We start from the raw sequence: 8,587 nt of genomic DNA on the forward strand, positions 1-8,587 counted from the left end.
CAAAATATGAGGGACATGGAAAGAAATAACCTTGGCCTAAATACAAAAAGACCCGACCCCTGAAGGTTCCTGGCACAAGACCAACTCTAGGCTCCAGGCAAGCTAGATCGTCCAATCCAAGACATTGTTTGTAGTGCCAACACACTTATATTTTTCACACAGTCTCTGTTGTTGGTATCAAGCTTCTGTATTAAAGATCCTGGAATCTGTATATCCAACATTGAAGTCAGGATGTGGAGCGTCCTCTGGTTTCACCTCACAATCAAAGGGCAATGCAGGGAGCCCTGTCCTGTAAGCAGGTTGTTGTTGTTAAGTCTTCTCAGTGTTAACGGAAGTCTCTTTTGAGCAGGACAATGTCTGAGCAGTGTAGAGTCTTCCTTGGTAGAGGATTGCTTCCAGGTGATGCTATAGACCAGCCTGGATGTTTTGTGGATGGCTTCCCTGGTTCAGGGAAATGCCCTTTCTTCTGAGGTCTGTGCCAGGTCGTTATGTCAATGTTCAGGGTGTAAGGTCCCTTTGCACTATAAGATTTGTCTGTACCAATCTCTATTAGATAGGATCTTATTTATATGTATAGTATTTTCCCATTTTAATGTGCCTATGCAAAAAAGGAGCAATGCCACGTGGTGTTCTTGGCGCATATGGGGGTGATAAGAACAATTATGGTTCAATCATAAGCATTAATCTGGGGGACTCTTTCTCTAAGATTCCTTGTTAAACAGCTCAAAAAGAGAAGATGAAAAGTGGTTAGAATCGTCACTATATAAGACAACATTTAGTAAGAATTATAGCTGTCAGAGAAAAAACACAAAATATTCTAAAGAAATACGTGTCCATTTTATGTATCTTGAAACAGTTTGGGGTTGTTACACACAATACACGGCTTTGGTCTGTGATAAGGCTTGTACACTACTGATTAAAAAGAGTAATGTAGATTAGAGATGTTTGGGGGGGATAGAGAGTAAAGGAATAAAAAAAGAGCTTTGTAGGGATGTGGGAAAGGGCACAATACAAAATAAAGATTCTGGATACGTAAAACGTAACATAACGGTAAGGAATACTCTTAACATATGAAGTACGCGCGGGGGCACTAGCCCCTGAGCGGTTCTGTAGTTTTTGGATGCATAGGGAGGGATTTCTCCCCCCTCCCCCCAGGGCCCGATTAACCAGGCGTGGCCCTGAAGACCCACCAGGTTTGGGGGGATCTTGGTCCCCTGGGCTAGGTGTTCAGCCCAGGGGGCCTGTGGCTAGCTGTCCTGCCCAGAGCCCCCAACATACCAGTCAAAGACCCAGAAATCCTGGCATGCAGAGTGTTCTGAGCCCAGCTGTGCCCCTGTAGTTTTTGGATGCATAAGGAGGGATTTCTCCCCCCTCCCCCCAGGGCCCGATTAAACAGGCGTGGCCCTGAAGACCCACCAGGTTTGGGGGGATCTTGGTCCCCTGGGCTAGGTGTTCAGCCCAGGGGGCCTGTGGCTAGCTGTCCTGCCCAGAGCCCCCAACCATACCAGTCAAAGACCCAGAAATCCTGGCATGCAGAGTGTCGGGTCAGCCTATTTTTAACAGTGGATGCCTTGGAGTGGTCTTTGGCTCAATGCTAAAGGATCCATGTCCTTATAGCCCTGGTCCTTAGCACAGTGGAAATTCTTCGATGGATAATGCTCTTGAAACCAGGCAGGTATAAGTCTAGAAAACCTCCAGCAGCAACTAGAAAGAGTTAAAATAGATTAAGGAGCTTTGGCTTTTTTAGGCCAATTGTAAAAGTCAGGGCTGGTTCACTATTACCTACAGCCTTCGTGCACTCTTTGCATTATTATTGTAAATTTAAAGAGTAAACTGGTAGTCTAAGGCCACAAGCTAGTATATCATACTAGAAAGCAGGTTAAGGATAATAAGACTATAGAATGTCCTAGAACTTTATGAAAGAGGTACAGAGACAATAGAGCAGGCCTAAATCCATATCAGGACTAGCACTGAGGAACTGAGTGTCATGGGACAGATCACTGAACCCCACAAAGCTGAGAGAATCCTTCACCAGGCTGCATAGTGAAGAAGTGAGATGATGACCCATGAGTCTGCCATAGCCAGAGTAAGGCTGTATTTCCAGCCATTGAACATCCTTTTGTCAAGAGGACATGGTAGATCAACTCAATGTTGATAGTGCCTTTCTGGAAAACATTGGAGATTTTTGTGGGTGTCATTGCTCCCCCTGCCATCAGGCTATCAGGCTGAAAGGGAATGAAGTGGGAGTGATGACTATCCCTAGCATGAGGGGGATACAGGGCATCCAGAAGCAGCATTGGAGAAGGTCTTCAAGTCTTTGCTAGTAGCACTAGCCTGAAGTTGATCAATCTCCAAACACAGAGAATTGTGGGGAAAAATCATGTTCTCATTTCACCTTTAGCTCTCTCTTCCAACCTTGATTCTCTGTCCAATGACCTCTGCCATGAGCAGGCAGTGGGGTGGGGTGAGGTGAGCTAGAGAGGGGAGAAGTGACTCTGAGCTGAGTTCATTTCACCCCCTTCCTGCCTTCGTCCTTCCTCTGGTCTTATGTGTTCTGTGCTTGCAGGGCAGTGAGATTATCTCATCAGATGTGGGCGTTCTCTGATTCATGGGTTCTCCAGGGTAATTGGGCTGTAGGAACAATGTGGTAGGAGACTTAAGGCTGCTGGGGCCAAGGGGTGTGTTGAAACTATCTCGGCAGCATTGACAAATGGGGTTTCCTGCTTTGATTTGCCTGCATGGAACATTCAGTAGGAAGTGTCCTCTGAACAAGCTCTCTGCAACTGTATTAAACAGCTATCTTCTCTTCACTCTCCACCCCTTTGAGCTTCAGTCCCTTATGTCTCTAAATCTACCCCACTGAATGCCTTTCGGACCTCATCTTCCCCAGACCCTGCCTCTCTACTTGGAACCCTCCATCCCTTGTGGCTGATCACTGTTTATTTGAGAGCCTATTTTGCTGCTTCTACTTTAATTCTATTGAATGTTCCATATATTAGTGTCTTGGACCATTTACCCCTATTTTTCTCTGTAGAATGTCAGACTCATCATGGGTTCATAGCTCCTAAGATCTTACAGACATCTAAGTCACCTAACTGACTTACTGTCATTGTTCTGTGTCTGGGTGGCTGACTACAGACTTTGCTGTGCTGTGGTAATTGTAGAACTTCTCCTTGATTGGTCTTTCTAATCTCCTGTCAATATTACAGCTTTCCCATCTCTGCCCATCCTCCATTTCCTTCTCCTCACATCCAATCACACCCCAAACCATGTCCTCTCACCTTCACTAGCCAGATCTGTGGCCCCTGGGAAACCTGCTGACTGCTCGGAGCTGTCATGAGCTGGCTCTTCTTTCTGGGGTCTGACAGAAGACAAGAGTTCCTAGGGATAGATGCTGTTCAGTGTGCAGAACCACAGAATAAAAACATCTCCTTTTAGGGCATCTCAACTCCTGAGCATTGAGCAGTTGACCATCTCTTTGGCTGATAATCCAATGAGACCTTGTTTTTGTCTTTAGGGTCCATAAAAGGTCACAGAAACAAGCACACCCACCCACCATCTTTTGCATTCTTTTGACTCACCCTAGCAGCAGATATTCCACACAGAGAGGTGATGTGACAGGTTAATCCCAATTCAAGGCCTCACTCATGGTGGGTGCAGAGAAAGCAGGGTATCATATCCTTGCCTTTCGTTTTCCAACGTGGTGCCTGTGGTTGGAGTTGCCAAAGTTCTGAAAGTGGCTAATGGCCTTCTCCCTTCTTGGGATGCAGTGTCTGTCTCTTCCCAGTTCCACAATGACTTCTGACCACACTTTCCTAGTGCCTCATTGCGCAGCCCCTACCCAGAAAACTCTGAAAGTTGGTCAGATTCATGAGTTCACTTCTCCATGACCCGCACATGAAAGCCACAGATGTTAGAATAGCCCATTCCATCATCAGAACCAAGGAATCAGATTCACTGGCCCAGGGATTCTTCATGGTATACCAGGCCTCAAAGTGGTGCTGGTGATCTGCAGTAGAGATTCTCAGGAGAGCAAAACTGAATGCACAGAGGGCTTCTGCTCACACATCAGCAGATATGAGATTTCTCTGAAACTTCTCCTGTGGCCGAACCAACTTATCCATCAGCTCTGGCTGAGTTTCAAGGGCTAGTCTTCCCCTCCACCTTTGCCCCCATTCTCTGCCCTAATCCAGGTTTAATGAGATGGGCGTCATTTAAAAAAAAAAAAAAAGGCAGGGCAGTTATCCTTTAAGTGAGCCAAGTGACTCTTTACAGAAGGACTGATTTTAATAACCCGGCGCGAGACCCCCTTTTAGGTACAGAATGATTCTGGCACATCAGTTAAGTGTTACACAAAACAGACGTGAGGGTTCAAAATCAAAGGCGTTTTCCATTCATGTGAAAAAGGGATCAGTGAGCTGCATGAAGACTGGGGTGCGTAAAATTCCCAGGGGCCTCTGTCCACAGCAGGAAAAGCTCAGTGTAGATTGGGCCCAGGGGGAGGCATCCTGGGCCGCCCATAACTCAGAGATAGGAGGCGGCGATCTTCCTGCACTGAGCGCCGTTTCATGTGCCGGTTCCTGCCTCTGATCTCCCGGCAATGCCTAATTGCCAATGACTGTTTCTGTGGACATGAGAGTCTGCTAAATGTGTAAGGCCTGCATTTTTCCAGCGGAGACTTTTTCCTTTGCACGTAAGCCAAAGATTCCTTCATACAGAAATTCTTTCTTATGCAGGTCATCAGATTCTTACGTGGGGGACGCTGATGCTGAGTTCAATGCTGCGCAGCTGAATATGTATAAAAGACACACTGCTCCCTTCAGGGAATGGGGATGGCGCACGGGACAGCCAACAACGCCATATGCATGTTTTGAATTTCTTTCACACATGATGTCTGCACTACTGACCCAACATTAGGTAAATACTTAAAGCTGTTTGTTTTCCCAGGGTGGGAAATGGGTTTCACTTTAGGCCAACTCCACCTTTAACCCCATTCCTGGTGTAGCCAGAGGCGCACATCTGGGAGTGTTTGAGCCAAGGTGAGGGGCACGGTGATACTTACTACTCCAACAGGCACTGAACTCTGGCCTGAACTAAGCTAGCCCACTTAGGTACAGAGCACATACTTGAATCAGCCTTGATCATGAACAAGAATAGATCCATGGTTCTATCTAGAAATCACATCCCAGTCAAGAGCTGGTGGGGCACTTGTTACATGGGATGGGTCGCATCCACTGATTTCATTAGCCCTACTGCTGGTTATTTATTATTCAATGAGCAAGCTCAGGCTCAAGATAGGTGAGCATTGGGTTCAGGATGCGAAGGCAGCCTGTCTAATGGTAGGATCTCTGCACCCTTCTGACAGCAGCATGTCCCTGCCTCTTGGAGAGTGGAGTGTGGCTGTGACCATGTTGTCCAGAGTCTAAGGCCTAATGCAGCCTTAGCAGGGTGGACTGCTGTGAGCAATAAGAAAATTGCCACAGGGTCCCAGCCCCAGCAGGAGCAGGCTTCTGTGTGCCTGCTGTCCACAGCTGGACTAAAAGCCAAGCCTTCCCTCATGTGTCTGTATAGCTGTTCCTGCCTCAGCATTGACACAGATTTGCTCCTTAGTGTTTGCTACATCTGTCACTGACTGATCAGAATCACTGTCCCTGTGGGCACATTAGTGAATGAATCACAAGCTACTTCTTTTGGGGAAGCTTAGTAAGCTTTTGAGGACTCATGTTTCTTTTGTTTTTATTCTTTTAGAGTCACATCTGGCAATGCTTGGACTTCTAGCTCTGCACTCAGGAATAAAAGTGCTCGGGAGACCACTGGGGATGTCGGAGAGATTGAACCGGGGTCAGGTTTGTGCAAGGCAAAGACACTACTATCGCTCCAGTCCCAGGGGATTCATGTTTCTATCTTTCAGGTTTGGATATATTAGGGACCAGAGAAATGGAGAAGCAAATTCCATAGTTACAACTGTAGCTGTGAATCTGTGTGGTTGCGGGACCTGGTGCTGGACTGTTAGCTGGATGAATGAGCATCTGTCAGCCTTCTGGGGTGAAGTGGGGTCTCCTGAAGGACCTCCATGCTCACAACGGGCCATTCTCAAAAAGGGCAGCAGTATTTGGGGCTCTGGAGCAGCTTGGGACCTGAGAAACCCCTACCCCATGGCAGGCAGGCTAACCTGGAGTTAGGTCTGACTGGGTGAGAGAGGAAAATCAGCATGCAGCTTTCACAAAAACAAAAAATGGGCTAGATCTAAAAGAACATCAGGCTGTGGGCAAATGTGAATAATAATAGAGGGTATAGGCAACCTTGGTTGATGTCTGTAGCATTATCAACACACATGTACAGGTATGTTGTATGAGACGAATGAGACTTATTTGAACTTTTAAAAATCTACGTGTGATTGATCTCAGTTTTAGCTGATGTCATTCACACTGGGAAAAGGAAAGACCTGCCACAGGGAAAGACAAGAGCAACACTGTTTATACACCCACACCCCCTTTGGGGTTCAGCTGCCCAGAAGCATGTGGCTGCCTCCAAGCAGGCCCACAGAACCTCATTCTGAAGCGGCTCACCTGGCGTGGTAGGGAAGCTTTCATCTGAATGGCTTAGCTCAATGGCTCTCAGGCAGGGCTAGTTCTTCCATCGGGGGACATTTGGTAATGTATGGAAAGTTTCTGGGCTGTCTGAACTGGCAGTTAGTGGGCAGAGGCTGGGGTGCTGCTCATACCTGAGAGTGCATATGACACTCCCGGGCAAAGAATGACCCGCCTCATTATCCACAGGCTAAGGTGTGGGAGCTCAGCTGTGGTTTATAGAGGAGAGCGAAGCTGATCTTCACAGAGGGCACACACTTTCTATCAGAGCAAACCTAAAGGCAGGCAGTGTGTGTGTGTGTGTTTGTGTGTGTGTGTGTGTGTGTGTGTGTGTGTGTGAGATAGAGAGAACAGATTTTTATTGTAATAAAGTATAATGCACACTTTTGGGGAGTGTGCTTACTCCTGGCTCTGTGCTCCTGTATTGGTTACATATGAGTCTCCAGGGATCAAACCTGGGTCAGCAGAGTGCAAGAGAAGCATCCTACCCACTATACTATCGCTCTGTCCCATGGTGACAAATTTTAACTATTCATACTCACATTGATGCACAGAGTAATCTCTAAGCCTAGAAGACAGAGAACAGAGAAGGCTGGGGTTGATTGTGCCCCAGCCCAAGGGCTGAATACTTACCAGTTGCCTGCTTGTTTTTCTTTCTTTCTCACAGAGCCTGCTAGTGTGGACTCAAGAATAAGTTCTTGTTAGGACAGAAATGGTCAAAATGAATGTGGATCAGAAAGTTGGGGTGGAGGGAGGGCTTCTTCCCCCACTTTATTCTGTTTAAGACATTTTTTCCCAGAAGTAAATTCAGAATCATGGTGTAAAAGACAGAAAAGAGATAAAGCAGGGTGACTGAGCAGAAATGGGAGAAAGAAAAGAAAAATGAAAATAAAAAAGAAGAGGAAAGAAAAGAAAAGAAAAAAGACTGCAACTAGTTCTCAAAAGTGGAGGAAATGGGAAATTTGATTTTGGATGCCAATCTTGAACTGAGTTCTGCATGTAAACTTGGGTTTCTTGTAGTTCCAGTGAAAGAAACATCCAGCAATTTTCTTGGTTGTATTGTCAAAGGTGCTTGAGTCATTGGCATGTGAGATCAATATATCTGCATATTAGTCTTAGAATCTGATAGAAATGACATGCAGTCGTGCTGGCATTCTTGACTATCAGGATGTGACTGGTGTGCGGACATTTCTTATAATGATGAAAGTTCCTGCTGTTGATGAAATATTACAACTGAGTAAAACAGGTCTCCTGGTTTCCTAGCTTCTACAATGGAGTTGCTCCTCTATGGATGCTACAGATACCATACACTATGATGAAGTTCACCTGCTTTGAATTCACTGTTGAGTTACTGTACAAGTTTGTGGTTCCCAAGCCCCGTGATGAATGTACCAAGGCAGAGCAGCTGATTGTAACATTTATTGCAGGTTTTATAGCTGGAGTCTTTTGTGCAATTGTTTCTCACCTTGCTGATTCTGTGGTGTCTGTGTTGAACAAAGAGAAAGGAAGCACTGCCTCTCAGGCCCTTCAGAGACTTGGATTCAGGGGTAGGGCTGTGTTTTGTCTTCAGTTTCTCTATGAGGAATATCTATGAGAATTAAATTATGCTTGTATATATTGTATTTTCACTCACATTTTATTTTTCACTTAGATGTGTGGAAGAGACTCTGCCAGTATCATCATGATTGGCATGCTGACTGCCCTTCAGTGGTTCATCTATGACTCTGTGAAGGTCTACTTCAGGCTCTTCACCCTCCTCCTCCTGAGATGCCAAAATCTTTGAAGAAGAAACTCGGATTGACTCAGTAGATTGATCAAACTAAATGTGGACTGAATCTGTTTGTTGATCAGTGTTGAGGAAAGTGCAAAAGGAACTTCTATATATCTGACAGTGTAGAAAATTGTCTTTCTGAGAAAAATTACAGTAGTACTCTTGCATAAAGCAAGGGTTTCAAACTTATTATACTGAAATAAACTCATCTGCTCATAAACAAAAA

General features: G+C 45.6%; 1 non-coding gene across 1 annotated transcript; it reads left to right on the top strand.

Annotated features, from left to right (window-relative positions):
- Positions 1 to 7,540: 7,540 nt before the first annotated feature.
- Positions 7,541 to 7,780, top strand: LOC126023279 (small nucleolar RNA SNORA53). The gene has a single exon (XR_007500456.1). It is a non-coding gene; the product is annotated as a small nucleolar RNA SNORA53 (small nucleolar RNA).
- Positions 7,781 to 8,587: the final 807 nt, after the last annotated feature.

This window comes from Suncus etruscus, chromosome 11 (assembly GCF_024139225.1).
Source record: "Suncus etruscus isolate mSunEtr1 chromosome 11, mSunEtr1.pri.cur, whole genome shotgun sequence".
NCBI classification, from domain to species: domain Eukaryota; kingdom Metazoa; phylum Chordata; class Mammalia; order Eulipotyphla; family Soricidae; genus Suncus; species Suncus etruscus.